The sequence below is a fragment of the Panthera leo genome, chromosome A1 (genome assembly GCF_018350215.1).
Source record: "Panthera leo isolate Ple1 chromosome A1, P.leo_Ple1_pat1.1, whole genome shotgun sequence".
In the NCBI taxonomy this organism is placed as follows: Eukaryota; Metazoa; Chordata; class Mammalia; order Carnivora; family Felidae; genus Panthera; species Panthera leo.
Window position 1 is genome coordinate 64,204,497 of NC_056679.1, and position 18,854 is coordinate 64,223,350.

Here is an 18,854-nt window from a genome sequence, read left to right on the forward strand (position 1 = left end):
AAAAAAGTATATTCTGTTGCTTTGGGATGCAGAGTTCTAAATATATCTGTCAAGTCCATCTGATCCAATGTATCATTCAGGGCCCTTGTTTCTTTATTGACTGTGTGTCTAGATGATCTATCCATTTCTATAAGTGGGGTGTTAAAGTCCCCTGCAATTACCACATTCTTATCAATAAGGTTGCTTATGTTTATGAGTAATTGTTTTATATATTTGGGGGCTCCGGTATTCGGCGCATAGACATTTATAATTGTTAGTTCTTCCTGATGGATAGACCCTATAATTATTATATAATGCCCTTCTTCATCTCTTGTTACAGCCTTTAATTTAAAGTCTAGTTTGTCTGATATAAGTATGGCTACTCCAGCTTTCTTTTGGCTTCCAGTAGCATGATAAATAGTTCTCCATCCCCTCACTCTCAATCTAAAGGTGTCCTCAGATCTAAAATGAGTCTCTTGTAGACAGCAAATAGATGGGTCTTGTTTTTTTATCCATTCTGATACCCTATGTCTTTTGGTTGGCGCATTTAATCCATTTACATTCAGTGTTATTATAGAAAGATACGGGTTTAGAGTCATTGTGATGTCTGTATGTTTTATGCTTGTAGTGATGTCTCTGGTACTTTGTCTCACAGGGTCCCTCTTAGGATCTCTTGTAGGGCTGGTTTAGTGGTGACAAATTCCTTCAGTTTTTGTTTGTTTGGGGAGACCTTTATCTCTCCTTCTATTCTAAATGACAGACTTGCTGGATAAAGGATTCTCGGCTGCATATTTTTTCTGTTTAGCACACTGAAGATATCATGCCAATCCTTTCTGGCCTGTCAAGTTTCAAAAGAGAGATCAGTCACGAGTCTTATAGGTCTCCCTTTATATGTGAGGGCACGTTTATCCCTTGCTGCTTTCAGAATTTTCTCTTTATCCTTGTATTTTGCCAGTTTCACTATGATATGTCGTGCAGAAGATTGATTCAAGTTACGTCTGAAGGGAGTTCTCTGTGCCTCTTGGATTTCAATGCCTTTTTCCTTCCCCAGTTCAGGGAAGTTCTCAGCTATGATTTCTTCAAGTACCCCTTCAGCACCTTTTCCTCTCTCTTCCTCCTCTGGGATACCAATTATGCGTATATTATTTCTTTTTAGTGTATCACTTAGTTCTCTAATTTTCCCCTCATACTCCTGGATTTTTTTATCTCTCTTTCTTTCAGCTTCCTCTTTTTCCATAACTTTATCTTCTAGTTCACCTATTCTCTCCTCTGCCTCTTCAATCCGAGCCGTTGTCGTTTCCATTTTGTTTTGCATTTCGTTTAAAGCACTTTTCAGCTCCTCGTGACTGTTCCTTAGTCCCTTGATCTCTGTGGCAAGAGATTCTCTGCTGTCCTCTATACTGTTTTCAAGCCCAGCGATTAATTTTATGACTATTATTCTGAATTCACTTTCTGTTATATTATTTAAATCCTTTTTGATCAGTTTGTTAGCTGTTGTTATTTCCTATAGATTCTTCTGAGGGGAATTCTTCTGTTTGGTCATTTTGGAGAGTCCGTGGCGTGGTGAGGACTTGCAGGGCACTTCCCCTGTGCTGTGGTGTATAACTGGAGTTGGTGGGCGGGGCCACAGTCAGACCTGATGTCGGCCCCCAGCCCACAGCTGGGGCCACAGTCAGACTGGTGTGCCTTCTCTTCCCCTCTCCTAGGGGCGGGATTCACTGTGGGGTGGCGTGGCCCGTCTGGGCTACTTGCACACTGCCAGGCTTGTGGTGCTGGGGATCTGGCGTATTAGCTGGGGTGGGTAGGCCAGGTGCACGGGGGCAGGAGGGGCAGGCTTAGCTCGCTTCTCCTTAGGTGATCCACTTCAGGAGGGGCCCTGTGGCAGCGGGAGGGGGTCAGATCCGCTGCCGGAGGTTTGGCTCCGCAGAAGCACAGAGTTGGGTGTTTGCGCAGAGCAAGCAAGTTCCCTGGCAGGAACTGGTTCTCTTTGGGATTTTGGCTGGGGGATGGGCGAGGGAGATGGCGCTGGCGAGCGCCTTTGTTCCCCACCAAACTGAGCTCTGTCGTCCGGGGGCTCAGCAGCTCTCCCTCCCTTTGTCCTCCTGCCTTCCCGCTCTCTGAGCAGAGCTGTTAGCTTATGACCTCCCAGACGCTAAGTCGCGCTTGCTGTCAGAACACACTCCGTCATGCCCCTCCGCTTTTGCCAGCCAGACTTGGGGGCTCTGCTTGGCCGGCGAGCCGTCCCTCCGCCCCGGCTCCCTCCCGCCAGTCCGTGGAGCGCGCACCGCCTCGCCGCCCTTCCTACCCTCTCCTTGGGCCTCTGGTCTGCGCTTGGCTCCGGAGACTCCGTTCTGCTAATCCTCTGGCAGTTTTCTGGGTTATTTAGGCAGGTGTAGGTGGAATCTAAGTGATCAGCAGGACTTGCGGTGAGCCCAGCGTCCTCCTACGCTGCCATCTTCTAAGTAGTCTCCTTAATGTCTTTATACAACATGACAGGACTTTATTTTAACCTACTCAATCCCAAACACTTACTTATTTGAAGAAAACAATGTTTTCTTTGTGCTAAACACTACTGGTCTTGTCCTCCTGGCAATGCATGAATGGACATATAACACCCTCAAAGAATTTGTAACCTAATTGTTAATAGAAAAAAAATGTAACTAAATTTAGCAGATGGGAGTCAAGATTTCTGAAATCTGAGGAGATATTCCAGATGTTAATGACACTTGGAAGATGTGATAGATCTGAATGTAGTTTTTCCCCATCTGGTTTCAAGATTTTTGTTCTCGGTCCAGGACAAAACAGGAAGCTTAGCACACATGAAGTTTCAGACTGAATTAGATGCTTGGGAAGGCAGCATTTTTGTTTTATCCATGTACATGTAACCAATGATACAGTATCATTTATTACACTTGTTTCTTTTTTCAAACCCTAGACTCTTTTTTGAATACTTTCATATATGATCATAAGCTCTAAAGCAGATAAAATTTAGTAATTTATTTAAAATGAAGTCAATAAGATCTAATCAATAACTATTATATCCCATAAACCCAATCAATCAGACAATTTATAACATTTGTTATCCACAGAAGGTTGAAATCCTGGTTTGTGGACAATAGCATAGGTATTAAGAATTGCACTTTGTGTGTACAATATTCACAAAATCAGACAACGCCATCTTGCAACCCCAATAGACTATAATTCAATGGTTCTAAAAACCTGAAAGTCAGTAGGAACTTTTCAATTATATTTTTAACTTAAAATACTAATAGTTACTAATAACTCTTCACATTCTTTTTTGTGAATATAAAAAGAAGCATTTAAAATCTAAAAGCAGCATTGGATTCTTGGTACTATAAGATTATTGGAAAATCATTTATCATGTGTTTTGATACAACTATAAACTTCATGTCAGGACGTAGCTGTGAGCTGAAGGATCCCTGTGAGCCTTGCCTGGTATGTAATTGTGTGCCACACTTGGGCTACTAAAGCTCATCTCTTAGTACCAAAAATAAAACCAACAACAACAACTAAGAACTAAGATTTTCTTTAGAATGGTACATTAATTGCAGTTTTTAAAAAAAAATATGCACTGTTAGGGGAAAGATTATACTGAGGTCTACACAAAACTAGTAATCTACTAGCAATAGTTACAACGTTAGCGTTCTAGAAATTATGAATACGTAGCAATAGTTACAATGTTAGTGTTCTAGAAATTAATTATGAATAAAATACCCTTGAGTCTGTATTGTTGGTTTTTATTAGACTTTTAAAAGTATTTTTAACGTTTATTTATTCATTTTCAGAGAGCACAAGAGTGTGCGTGCATGAGTGGGAGAGGGGCAGAGGGACAGGGAGAGAGAGGAAGAGAGAGAGAGAGAGAGAGAGAAAATCCCAAGCAGACAGCGCAGAGCCTGACGGGGAGCTAAATCCCATAAACCCTGAGGTCCTGACCTGAGCTGAAACCAAGAGTCAGATGCTTAACTGAATGAGCCACCCACACCCCCCCCCAAACTATTTTTTTAACTGTCAAGTTTTTAAATGAAAGTAAAGAAATGCAAGTTTGTAGACCCACTGAGGCACTTGGATCTGAAGAGTAAACACTTCCTCTCTGCTAGAATAAAAATGGATGAAATGCATTTCTTTGTCAGGGAATATTGTTGAAAGATAAACAATATACTGCTGAACTTTTTTTCACTTTAAAGCTATTAAATAATTGTATCACATACAGAATTTTTATATCTACCTTATGTAGTTTTTATGGACTATATACTTTTTTGTCATTAGGATTTCTCTCGTGTGGATGGAAAATAATTTTAAATTTTAGCTCTGGCTTTATTATTTTTTTTATTTTCAACAAATTTCATTATCCAGGTGCAAAATCAGTAAGAATATTTTTTATTTGAAGCATACCTCAGAATACATGGTTTTTAAAAGATATATAGGGGTGCCTGGATGGCTCAGTGGATTAAAATCCAACTCTTGATTTCTGCTTGGGTCATGATCTCACGGTTGGTGGGATCAAGCACTACACCAGGCTCTGCACTGACCATGTGAAGCAGGATTCTCTCTCTCTCCCTCTCTTTCTGCCCCTTTCCCATTCCTGTTTCTCTCTCTCTCTCTCCCTCCCTCCCTCTCTCCCTTCCTCTCTCTTTCTCCCTCTCTCAGTCTCTCTCTCAAAATAAATAAATAAACATTAAAAAATATGTAAAACTTTCCATCCAAAGAATAGAATACATATTTTTCTCAAGTACACACAGAAGAATACCCTGGTTAAATCACATAAAAAGAGACTTGACAAATATTACAAATTTAAGAAGACTGAAATCCTACCAAGTATATTTTCCAATCAATGGTACAACACTAAAGATTAACAATAAAACAAAGGTAGAAAATCTACAATGTAAATATTAAATATTTAATATGTAAATATTAAACAACATTCTACTGCACAAGCAATGGGCCAAATAAGAAATTAAATAGCAAATCAAAATAGGTCTCAAGGGCACCTCGGTGGCTCAGTCGGTTAAGCATCTGACATCGGCTCAGCTCATGATCTTGTATTTCATGGGTCCATGCCCTGAATTGGGCTCTGTGCTGACAGCTCAGAGCCTGGAGCCTGCTTTGGATCCTGTGTCTCCCTCTCTCTCTGTCCCTCCCCCACTTGCACTCTGTCTCTCTCTGTCTCTCAAAAATGAATAAACATTAGAAAATATATATGTCTCAAAAGATAAAGAAAATAAAATATTCCAAAACCCTATGGGATGCAGCAAAAGCAGATGTTAGAGTGAAATTTCTGCTATAAGTGTTTGCAAAAGATAAGAAGTTAAACGACTTAACATCGCACTATAAGGAACTAGTAAAAGAAGAAATTTAGCTGAAATTTAGTAGAGGAAGAAAATAACAAAGAGAAATCAGAAAGAGAGACCAGAATAAACAACAACAACATAGACAATAATGACCAGGTTTTCCAAAAGATTATATTGCCAATGCTTTAACTACATTAACTAAGGAAAAAAAGAAGCCTCAAAAACCAGAATAAGAAATGGAAAACAATACAACAGACACCACAGAAATATCTACTGTGATAACAGATTACTATAAATAATTATATACTAACAAATCAGTTAACTTAGAGGAAAAAAAAACAGATAATTCAAAAAAACACACAAGTTACTAAGATTGAATCACGGATCTTGAATCTAAGAAATAGGAAATCTTCTTAGCCCAATACCAAGAAGGAAAGTTGAATTAAGAATCAAAACTCTCCCAGCACAGAAGAGCCCAAGACTATGTGGTTTTATTGGTGAATTTTATCAAACATTTTTTTAAAAAATGACAATCTTTATCAAAATCTTATAAATAATGGAATAGAGAGAACACATTCAAAGTCATTGTAAGGCCAGTATCACCCTGATAGCAAAGCAGGTTAGAAACAATAAAAGAACAAGTTTGTCCTAATCTACAAGTCTAGTTTGTCCAATATAAACATTTGTACTCCTGCTTTCTTTGGACATCCATTTTCATGATAAATGGTTTTCCATCCCCTCACTTTCAATGTGCATGTTTCTCTTGTAGGCAGCATATAGATGGGTCTTGTTTTTTTCTTTGTTGTTGTTGTTGTTTGTTTGTTTTTAAATCTATTTTGACACGCTACATCTTTTGATTGGAGCATTTAGTCCATCTACATTAAAAATAGTTATTTATTTCCATTTTATTATTTGTCATTGTTTCTGGAGATTTTCTCTGATCCTTTCTTGTCTGTCACTTTTGGTCTGTCCTTCCCACTCAAAGAGTCCTCTTTAATGTTTCTTGCAGGGCTGGTTTAGTGGTTACAAACTCCTTTAGTTATTGTTTGTCTGAGAAACTTTTATCTTTCCTTCTATTCTGAATGATAGCCTTGCTGGGTAGAGTATTTTTGGTTGTAGATTTTTCTCACTCAAAATTTTGAATATATCATGCCACTCCCTTCTGGCTTGCCAGGTTTCTGTTAGGGAATATCCAGCTAGTCTTAGCTTCCCTTGTAAGTTAAGGACTACTTTTGTCTTACTACTTTTAAGATTTTTCATTTTTCACTATATTTTGCAAATTTAATTACAATGTATCTTGGTGTTGGCCTGCTTTTGTTGATTTTGGTGGCATTTCTCTTTGCCTCCTTGATCAGGATATGTTCCCTTCTCCAGATTAGGGAAGTTTTCTATTATTATTTCTTAAAATAAACTTTCTGCCCCTTTTCTTTCTCTTCTTCTGGGACTCCTATAATACAAATGTTATTACATTTGACAGAGTCACTGAGTTCCCTAAGTCTATTCTGTGTTGCTTAATTCTCCTTTTCTCTCCATTTTTTCAGCTTCATTCTTTTCCATTACTTTTTCTTCTAGGTCACTCATTCATTCTTCTACTTCTTCTAGTCTGTTGTTCATTGATTCAAGTCTGTTTCCAATCTAGTTTATTGCATTCTTCATCTAATTCTTTTATCTCTGTGGTAAAGATCTCCCTGATCTCTTCTATTTTTTTCTCAAGCCCAGTGAGTATCCTCATGAATGTTGCTTTAAATTTTTCATCCGGCATGTAACTTGTATCTGTTTTGCTTAGACCTTTGGCTGTGGCCTTATCTTTTTCTTTCATTTGGGATAAATTCCAGCAATTTTTACAAGTCTCTGCCTTTGTATATTAGAAAAGCCAGTTATGGGGTGACTGGGTGGCTCCGTTGGTTAATTGTCTGACTTGATTTCAGCTCAGGTCATGATCTCAAGGTTGTGAGATCAAGCCCTGTGTCAGGTTTCATGCCGAGTGTAGAGACTGCTTGGGATTCTTTCTGTTCCTCTCCCTCTGCCCTTCCCCTGCTTGCACATGTGCTCACTCAGTCTTTCAAAACAAAAAGGAAAAAAAAGGAAAAAAAGCAAAAAAAATAAGAGAAAAGAAAAGTCAGTTATGTCTCTGGCTCCTGAAGTAGTGACCTTTTGAAGAGGTCATGTAGTGACCAGGGCCTGGTGCTTCAGAGAGTGTCTCTACTGTGTGTTACATGCACTCTACTATTATGTTTTGACTGCTCTGTCCCTTGTGATGGTAGTCTGTAAAGGTTGTCATTGACTGTTGTGAACAGTGTTTGGTCCCTGGCCTGAATGTGGCAAATTTTAATTAGTTGTGCTGTGGTCTGCTTGTGAAATGTGACCTGACACCAACTCCACCACAACTAAGGCCTTGCAGAACTCTCTGGTCCATACTGGTGTGGGCAGGGGTTTGTGTTGTTCTGAGGGGAGGAGCCTGCTGCACTGGGGCTGAAGCAAGCTCTACTGAGAGCAGCTCTGTCCTGTAAGAGCACAGAGGGTTGGGGCTTGGTGTAAACAAATTAGGCAAGCAGTGTCTGTGCTGAGCTGCTTCCTGAAAGTGGTGTGTGTTTGTGCTGAGGGGGAGGGGAGAGAAATGGCACCAGCCAGTTCCTTTGTTCCCAGAGAAGTGTCTCTGTGAACACTGCCTCTCAGGGATGTGCTCCAAGACTGTGTACTCCAGGCATTCTTTAGACCCCTGTTTCTGTGCTGTCAGTGCCTGGGTTGTTTGCCTGTTTACTCTTAGGAGCAGTGTGGTGCCCTCCAGGCTCTATCCCAGCTAAGCCTCCTGACCTTTAAAACAAATCTTGCCAGTTGCAGGAACTTGTGAAATTCAGGACCTCTTGTTTTCCAAGCCAATGGCTTTGGGGAAACATTCTTCATGTGCATCCCCCTGTGTGCTCCTCTGTCACCCTTCTCCAACCACAGACCCCTCCACTCCAACCCCATAGCACCCGCGATTCATTTTCTCCCCTAAACCACTTCTCTGTACTTCCTACCTTCTTTGTACCTTCTTCAATGTGGCTTCTTCTCTCCCCTTAATTGTGGAGTTTGTTCTGTCAATCTTCAGTCTTGGGGTATTTAGGAGGATTTGATAGTTATCTAGTTGTGTTTGTGGCATGAGACGAACCTAATGTCCTCCTACTATGCCACCATCTTTTTTTTTTATGCTCTTGAAATTTTGAAGAAAGACTATTAGGACAAAGTTATTTAATGTAGGAAGAATTCTGTACTGCTGTAAAAGAACAGATGTTTCTAACACATCTCAACCTACAATATTTGCTAAATTCTATTTCCCAGTATGGTAATATATGCACTTTTTTTTCCTGAGGCATGAAAAAAGCATAACAGTAAGATATGTTTCTCAAAAAACAAATGGTTTCTTTCATAAGAACAGTGTTTTATGGGAAAACAATGCAAATGTAATCACTGATGAAAATTAGAGAGGCAGCGCAAGAGTGAATCTCATCTATTACACCATTCATTGGCACACGATTGTGACGAGGACTTGAAACCAGAAGTGCAGAAAGTATTACAGGATGTCATTGATGCAGTTAATTTTATTAAAATGAGGATATCTTCAAAATGTACAAGAAATTTAGTGGTAGTTTGTAATAAAACTCAGTTTTCAATAAAATCTTTCATACCTAAATATTTATTGGTTGCCTTCTGGCAATGAACTCTGTAGAGTTGTTACCTTAAAAATAAGTAACACCTTTAAAAAAAAAATGACACGTGAAAAAAAAAATGTAAACATGACCAGTGTTCCAAATGAGCTGTGATGTCTGTGATGTCAGTGATGACAATGACGGTGATATGCTACCTCGCTTAATATTTCAGAACGTAAACTTTATCTATTTCTTTATAGCAGAAGTGCCACTTGATGTTTGACAAAAATCTTTAGTCTGTAACTCTTGCAAAATAGAAAGTCTTTGGAAATTGATATTTTTAAAAGTTTTCATCAATAAAGCATTTGATTTTGTAATTACAATCAATGTGTTTTCATCAAAACAAAAATTATTAGATCTCCACAAGTTCAAATACATGGAAGCAAACTTTTCTCAATTGCTTGAGAATCACAAATTTCTTGACCTTCCAAATAAATACCATGATAAATATTAAATGATTACTTTATAAGAAAATCTAATATTAGGAAAGATGGAAATCAACCAGCCATAGCTCAACAAAATCCTTTGTATCATAGTATCAATATTTATCAGTATAGTCTATAATTTAGTCCTTTGATTTGAATTAAGATTTTTGTAAGGCACTTCTTTCAGTTATGATGGCTGGTAAAACTAGAGAGCAGAGTAAACCAACGTTAGAACCAGGCTTCTAAATCACTATGTGTGATTAAAAATAAACCAAAACTTAAAAGTATTTAAGAATATTTTTCTTTCAATAGAACAAAAATATAATTTACCAAAGGAGATTAAATTTACTTTTATTTTTATTTATTTATTTTTACGAGAGACAGACGGTGTGAGTGGGGGAGGGTCAGAGAGAGAGAGAGAGAGAGAGAGAGAGAATCCCAAGCAGGCTCTGCAAAGCCAGCACAGAGTCTAATGTGGGGCTCAAACCCACTGAACTGTGAGATAATGACTTGAGCTGAAAGCAAGAGTCAGATGCTCAACCGAGACACCCAAGTGCCCCAATAAAATGTATTTTTAAAGTAATATAGTTTATATTATCTTGTTTAATTTTGTTTGTGTAAGTTTTGAAATGCATATAAGATGTTACTACAGTAACATATTTCACATAATTTACAAATAAATAACTGTATATTTGTTAGAAGTACAGGGTCTATTTTTAACAAAATTTGGAGATCTAAGCAGAATGATAGAATTTTATCATTTGGGGGTATAAACCTTATACATGCCAGTTGTATCATTTAAAACTGCTAAATTGGGGGCGCCTGGGTGGCGCAGTCGGTTAAGCGTCCGACTTCAGCCAGGTCACGATCTCGTGGTCTGTGAGTTCGAGCCCCGCGTCAGGCTCTGGGCTGATGGCTCGGAGCCTGGAGCCTGTTTCCGATTCTGTGTCTCCCTCTCTCTCTGCCCCTCCCCTGTTCATGCTCTGTCTCTCTCTGTCCCAAAAATAAATAAAAAACGTTGAAAAAAAAAATTAAAAAAAAAAAAAACTGCTAAATTGTCCACAACCCTGTGAAGAATTTAAATATTAAGTGACAATAGAGAATAGTTAACAATAGCAGCATTATCAATATAGTGTTATGATTAAAATAATAAATATTAGCGTCAGTCAGAATGGATTTAAGACTAACTTGAGGCACAGCTGGGTGGCTTAGTCAGTTAAATGTCCTACTTCAGATCAGGTCATGATCTTACAGTTTGTGGGTTCAGCCCCGCATTGTGCTTGATGCTGTTAGTGTGGAGTCTGCTTCAGATCCTCTGTCTCCCTCTCTCCTTGTCCCTTCTCTGTTTGTGCTGTCCCTCTCTCCCTGTCAAAAATAAACATTAAAAAAAGACTCACTCGATATGCAAACTTAGGCCATTCATCTCACCTTTATGACCCTTAGTTTCTACATCTATAAAATGTTGACAATGGTATCTAACTTTCTAAGGTGTTCTGGGAAATTGAGTGTGATGATCTATGTGAGACTTGTTACGTGATAAATGGTAGGTTTTTAAATTACTTGATAAGTAGCAGTTATAATCTATCAAAACTTATAGACAGTGCAGTTTCTGTAGGGAAAAAACTGTACCCTTAGATGATTCTGGAACCTCTTGTTCAGAATTTTACAAGGTGAAGCAGTATCCTAGTAATTTTCTTTGAACAGAACTAATACTAAGACATTGACTATTTTAGCAATGAAATTTAATAGCATATATGCATTTATATACATCTCATACTTCCATGTATAATCAAAAGAGTAAGAAGTTTGTTAGCTGTTTTTGTAAAGTCAGATTCAAGTTTCCTCTACCTCTTCTAATTTGTAGTGACACCAGTTTCTTCCACTGAGAGCCTATCAGAAGAGCAAAGAGAAGTCAAATGGTAGATTGGTTATTGTGGCTTGATCATTGATGTGGAGCTTAAAGCAGCTATTGAGGCAAACTTGTATTTGCTTTGGATTTCGTGACCACAGCCCCCAGGTAGACATCAGTGATGACCACTTCATTTTTAAATATAAGAGTTTGTGAGGTAAATACATGGTCCAGAAGCAGATATTGGGCAAATACTATCTCAACACAAGAAATATAAGGATGAGTAATATTGAAAACCTTTTAAATCCCTTCTTACTGCAAATAATGATCCATGCTGAGTTTCTAAGTGTACTGAAAAATAAAGCAAGGTTTAGTAGGACTTGCCAAGCAAGAGAAACAAGCTTATGCATTCAATTTTGTGCTATCTTTAAATGCAAATGGTTATTAAGGCAGTTGTGACTGAAAGACCATTCCATTTGAAGATGCATTATTGTGATTAATTCTGCACAGTCGCAACAACCCTACCATCTATTTTCTTCAAACGTTTCATGGTGATGACTTCTGTTTGACCTATTGCTTGCTAATTGCTGGTGAGTTCTTTTTCTTCTTTAATCGCTAGTATCTTTTCAATGGAAATTACACAGTGAAGGGATTTTGGTCGATCATAGTACTCTGAACTACAAACAGTGGATTAAAAAAAGGTCAGATTTTTAGTGAGTCAAGTGAGCATATGGATTACCTCTTGAAGATTGCATTTAATACAGGGAAGAAACCAGGAGTATCAAAATGAATCAGAAGTAGATAGATTCAAAAGTGTATATGCATTTGATAATAGTCAGAATTGAAGATAAAAGCTAAAGATACTTTGGGTGACAGTAATAATTGTATGAAAAGAGGAAACTATAGTATAGATACAAGGGCGGAAATTGAAGTGTCTCTCAATGTCTACCTGGTTGGAAATAAAACAGAGACTCCAACCGACATATTTAATTAAATCTCCAAACAGACTACTGTAAAACATAAGGTTGATATCTCACCAGAGAAGACATGGCTTTGATGTTTTCTCTTCTCCTTGTTCCCTCTTTGAGTCTGGCCTCTTAGTTCCCAAATAGGGAGCATGGCAAGACAGCATGGAGAACAGTTCTGGCACTAGTTTCTCCTGCTGGGAATTTGCTCTGATCACAGTGTTGACAAACATATACTCCTCTCTACTGAAACTCTTCCTTATCTACCTCTTTCTGAGTCCCACGAAGAAATGTACAGTTGTTTCCAGTGCTAATTGTTGAATGCCTCCTTACTACATGCATGCTCTGTCACTTACCATTGTCCTTTCCCAAATCTTTAACTTCTTGCTTCCCACTTTCCCCTCCATTATATAAACATCTCAAGTATCTCTTACTTTAAATGTTACTGTAAAAAACACAAGAATGGTCACTTGATTTCATGTTTTCCAGTTGGTATACAATAAACATATGTTTCTTCATTCAACGTTTTTTTTTGTGTGTGTGTATGTATATGGTCCAGGCAGTGTTCCAAGTCTTTGATTACAGCATTGTGGCACAACAAACATGCAAATATGTAAAAAAAAAAAAAAAAAAAAAGATAGATAATTAAGGGTCAAAATGAAGATAAAAGAAAGATAAAAAACGTATGTCAGTGTTGACCTCAGGCCAATTTTAGACTTGGTAATCAGTTGAAGACTCCCTTAAAAGGTACGGTACTCTGAGAGTTGAGTGCTAAGAAAATTGTTCTCTGTCATAATCTGGGGTCCGAGTGTTCTAGGCACTCAATAGCTCTAGAGCTGGTGTGAAGACCCCAAAACAGGAATGTGATTTGATGTATCTGAAGAACAGAAAGAAATCCAGTGTGAGCGAAAGATGTGTGCATGGGGAAGATAAGAAAAGTCAGGTGAGCACAGGCAAGATCACATGGGCCTTTTTGTCCAGGGTAAGAAGTGTTGCTTTTATTTAAAGTATAAATAATAAGACATAAGAGCGTGTTAGAGAGGGGCATCAAGGGATCTAATTAGGCCTGTTAGTCTTTTTGGATATTTGGGATATTTAGCTTTTGCATTTTGGATATTTGAAGATGGATCCTAGGAAGCAACTGAAATAATAAGACCAGATAGCAGACCACAGTTATTAGGATTCTGGAGATAGTATTAAAGTAAGGAGGTAATATAATAATTGCGGACATATTGGAGAGATTTAGAATGCATTTTGGATTTAGAATTGCTAAGACATCTCAATAAGTTGAGTGTGAAACATGATAGCAATCTAGGAATTACGTAACTTCTTAAAAATTGAGGTGTGATTAATACACAATGTTATAGTAGTTTTAGGTGTACAACATGTTGATTCTGTATATTACTCAGTGATCACCATTAGTAAATGCAGTCACCCTCTTTCACACATCCCCCATATATCTCCTCTCTGAAGACTATTAGTTTGTTCTCTGTATTTAAGAGTCTGTCTTTTATGTTGGTTTCTTTGTCCATTTGTTGTTTTTAGATTCCACATATAACAAAACATATGGTGTCTTTGACTCATTTCACTTAGCATATTACCTTCTAGGTCCATCCCTATTGTCAAAAAAGGCAAGATATCATCCTTTTTTATGGCCAAGTAATATTTCATCTCCTTTATCCATTCATCTATTGATGGACATTGAGATTGCATCCATATCTCAGCTATTAGAGGCAATGCTACAGTAAATATAGGAGTATGTATATCTTTTTGAATTACTGTTTTTGTTTTCTTTGGGTAAGTACCCAGTAATGGAATTACCATATAGTACAGTGTTTCTGTTTTTAATAATTATAATTCTTATGCTTTTGGTGTAAGTATGACTGGATGTATGACTATACCTGTGAATGAGATGCAAAAGTGTGGATAAGGGACAAACCAGATAAGAGGAATAAGGATAAGAGGAACTTAACCAGAGATCTGTTTGGCTTTGTTACATTTAAAGTAATTAGGTATATAATTCTGGAGTTAAGTAAAAGGTCAGGGCTAGACTCATAAATTTAGAGTAAACATTTAAACATAAAGATCCCTAGAAAAGATGAAATTGTGTGAAAAGAAAATACTAGCAAAGAAAATAAGGAGACTTCAAAGCATGGCATGCTATGTACTTAATTTTGTATATACCACTTTCCCCAAATTCACATGTTGAAGACCTAACACGATGCCATTTGAAAGTGGGGACTTTGGGAGGTAATAATTACGTCATGAGAGCAGAGCCCTCGTGATAAAGTGAATGCCCTTACAAAGCCCTCTCTCTTTCTGCTTTCCCTCTCTCTGCCATATGAGGGACCTAGGAGGAGGGTTGTCACCAGAACTACACCATATTGGTACCCTGATCTGGGACTTTTCAGATCCAGAATTATGAAAAATTAATACTTGCTGTTTAAGCCTCTCAGCCTATAGTTTTGTTACAGAGCTTGAGGACACTAAGAGCATTACCACATTTACAGGTCCATTGGAAGAGGAAAAACTAGCAAAGTGAGACAGGAGAATATGATATAGAAGTCAGTAGCAATGTGTGATTCAAAGAGGGGGAAAGATTCATGTGGGATACTACAGAGAGGACTGTTAAAAATGGAGACAGGACACCTGGGTGGTTAAGTGTCCAACTCTCGATTTCAGCTCAGGTCACAATCTCACAGTTTTTTGAGATTGAGCCCCTCATTGGGCTCTCAGCTGGCAGTGCAGAGCCTGCTTTGGATTCTCTTTCTGCCTCTCTCTCTTTCTCAAGATAAATGAATAAAAATTAAATAAACATTTAAAAAATACGTAAATAATATGAGGACCAAGGAATGACCACCGCATCTGGGAAAATGGAGGTCATTGGCAAGCCTGGAAAGAGCAGAATTATTTGAGTGGTAGGCAGGAGATCCCAGGTAGAGTGACACAAAGAAAATGGGTGGTGGGGAAAGAGGTGGAGATAGAATATGATTCACAGCTGTTTTATCATTTTGCCTGAAGGAGACGAAACAGCTCAGTTTATAAACTTGCTATCTCAATACCATTAAATTCAACAGAACTTGTTGCAGTCACTTCCACCAGAACACTAAAATGGCTCCTGCTAAGACCTTTAGGTCTTCAAATACATTACTTCTATGAGACTAAATTACTTGATTTTTTCTCATTTGATTAATAAGTCCTAGTTTAGCTTCTTGAATGTGAAGAAAATTACTCATTTTGAGCCACAAATTGGGGGAAACATGGGTAAAGAATATACTTCAATATGACCTAGCTGTGATATAACTCATTTTCCCTTTAAATTTAATGGAAATGGTTAACTGCTAGAAGGTGATATCTACTGGTATTTCACTATCAAATCATTCAATGATAATTTTGAGTATAAAAATTAAATTCTTATTGATTGCCACGCTAATTTGAAACTTAGAAAAAGGATTTTGTTAGCGGCACCTGGATGGCTCGTTCAATTAAGTATCCTACTTGAGCTCAGGTCATGATCTCACTGTGGGTTAGAGCGCCACATAGGGCTCTGTGCTGACAGCTCAGAGCCTGAAGCCTGCTTCAGATTCTGTGTCTCCCTGTCTGTCTGGCCCTTCCCTGTTCATGCTTTCTCTCTCAACAAACAAACAAACGTTAAAAAAAGAAGAAGAAAAAGGATTGAGTTAACTGAAATGTCCATGTATTCCCAGACTGTTAACCAATAGAGAGTTAAACACTAAAGTGGCAACCAATAAAAGAAGGCTGTATGATCTATAGTGCAATTTTGAGATTCTACAAAAACTGTAAAACATCACACATTTTAGTTCGGAGGGCTATACTAAATCTGCCACCATTCTCACTCATTCTTATTTCTTAATTTTTCTGGGAATTATTAGCATTTGGCCACATTTCTATAAACTTTGGAAGAGAGAATTTTGGCCAACCAGATCCTATTGACTGATGTAAGTCATTGCCATTTGGAATAAAAATTGGCTTAGCTTTCATAGCTACTTTATAAAGGAAACTTTGAGAACCCTATACTGAGTCCATTTTTATAATAGTCAATCCAGAATTTCAATTACAGGTTTCTTTTTTCACTGTGATATAAAATCCATTAATTACTAGCATCTCTGTCTCTAAATGATAACATAACTATTGGAATTAAGTAAGCATTTTTGCACCTTTCAAAATTTAAAGGATTTATTAAACACTATATTTTTGATGAAGTGATTTAACAAAATACTAAATTGACTTGCCACCTTCAGTAAATGCTTAATGTGTATGCTTAGGAAAAGAACTTTTAAAACTGTGGGGCACCTGGGTGGCTCAGTTGGTTAAGCGTCCGACTTCAGTTCAGGTCATGATCTCATAGTTCGTGGGTTCGAGCCCCACGTCGGGCTCTGTGCTGACAGCTCAGAGCCTGGAGCCTGCTGCAGATTCTGCGTCTCCCTCTCTCTCCCCCCCCCCCCCCCCACTCATGCTCTGTCTCTCTCTCTCTCCTTCAAAAAGAAATAAAAAACATTAAAAAAATTTTTTACATAAATATTAAATTTAATTTAACAAGCTAATATATGTGGTAGGTGTTCTTCAGTCAGACAGAGTTGAAAGTCTCAGCTCTTTTTAATGGTATTTCAAATATGTCATAAAAATAAGTCTTAATAGGGTACACATATTTAATAAAATTTTTATGAAATAGAGTTAGACTATTTTCTTGAAATATGTACTTGTTAGTAATTATGAAACTTACAACTTGTGCCTTTTGCATGATAGAAACTGAAAACCTGAAGAAGTAATTTTTGATTTAAGTGGTAGGTACTGAATTACTACTGTACTACTGTTAATTCTGCAAATCATTCTCTGCCAGTTATATTTGCATGTTCTTGAAAATAAGAAATTTGAGATGAAATGACACTTGATTTTTAGAATACTTAATAAAATAACAAGGGTTAAAAATATTGGATTGTTAGTGGAAAATATGTGTGATGCAGGTTGGGCTATTCAGCAGTTGAAATTTTACCTTTGAGTAATAGTTTAAAATTCTCAGTGCAAGGAGTCTTACTTGCATCAATAGTTTGCATGGAATCAGTATGGCAATTAGAATGGATCTTAGGGGCTAAATCAGTTAAGCGACTGACTTTGGCTCAGGTCTGATCTCACCATTTGAGTTTGAGCCCCACATCAGGCTCTGTGCTGACAGCTCAGAGCCTGGAGCCCGCTTTGGATTCTGTGTCTCCCTCTCTATGACCCTCCCCACTCATAATCTGTGTTTTCTCTCTCTCTCTCTCTCTCTCTCTCTCTCTCTCTCTCTCTCAAATAAACATTAAAAAAAATAAACAAAAGAATGGATCTTAAATTAGATCTACTAAAAGAGGCTTCACGTTAAGAGTAATCAAAGACTAAATTGCAGCAAATAATTACCTCAAACGCGATCATACACAGAAAACGAGATACTATGGCATATTACTTAAGGTCTAATAATAAAATATTTTATAAACATCAAACTAACAAATAATGTAAGAATTTTAACAAAACCAACAACAAATCAAATAAGTTACAAAAATACATCAAAAAGAATAGTAACTGTCTCTAGGTGACTTACTAGAGTACAGGAATATAACCAGCAGGCAAGTAACCTGCTGTTTCGCTGCTCTGCCCACTTCTGCTTCCAGAATTCTGATTGCAGTTTTTAGCTGGATTCACCTTATTCATATATTCCTCCTAAATGGTATACACAAGAAATTTTTAACTCAGAATTTTATAAAGACAACAACAAACAAGATAATTTAAAAAAATATGTCCATACTGTGGGTAAGAACTGGATGCTCATATAAAGCATTGAAAATTGATAGTATGTTACAAATAATGTGTAACAGCCTTCTAAAATTCATCTCTAGTCTCTAATCATTAGGGAACTAGAAGAACACTTAGAGAGGTAGGTGAATTATAATACAACACAGAATAAAATTTTAGAGGCTTTAACACAAGAAAGTGCTGTTGTTGTTGTTGTTGTTGTTGTTGTTGTTGTTGTTGTTGTTTCACACTTGAGTGAGTCCAATTGAGGTCATGTGGAGTGAGGGCAGGATAGAAGGGAGGGCTCAGGTCTCTGCATTTTTTCAAGAACTCAACTAGTGACTCTTATACCCATTCTTTGACCTCAGCTCCCTGCATTTTCTGGGTGCAGCCAGGTGGCAGTACAAAAAAGCAGTACCAAAAAAAAAAGGAGTACATATTTCCGTCCAGTATTTTTGGGTAGAATTCATTCCTGGGGCCTTAGACAACAACATGGAAACCTGGAAAATGTAGACCATCTGTGTACCCAGGAGGGAAAGGGTTTGATAGACCCAGGGCATTAACTCTGCTGTTGAAGATTAATAGCTTGGACCAAATATGTGAGTCGTGTTTTTTCTCTTGCTTGTTCAGGCACTAATGTCATGTCTCTTATGTATGAATAAAGGCTCTCCATCATTCTTTTTTAACATCTCACACATTCACACACTCGTGTGTATTTCCTGTTAGTGTTTTATTTTAGACCCTTACTCTTTCCAATCAAGCTTGACAAACCATCCACCTAAGTGATGATCTTCCTCTGTATGTCTTCTAGGATCTCCACATAGAGTCCTGAGTGATCTTTTGAAAGGCAC

General features: G+C 37.6%; 1 protein-coding gene and 1 long non-coding RNA gene across 2 annotated transcripts in view; one reads left to right on the forward strand and one right to left on the reverse strand.

The window, feature by feature from the left end:
* Nucleotides 1–18,854, forward strand: part of GPC5 (glypican 5) — a 1,402,048-nt gene that overhangs the window by 1,018,402 nt on the left and 364,792 nt on the right. The window lies entirely within an intron of this gene.
* Nucleotides 11,246–18,846, reverse strand: LOC122214174. Its single transcript, XR_006199771.1, has 3 exons — nt 18,751–18,846; nt 17,813–17,931; nt 11,246–11,292 (listed from the first exon to the last, which is right to left on the reverse strand). It is a non-coding gene; the product is annotated as an uncharacterized LOC122214174 (long non-coding RNA).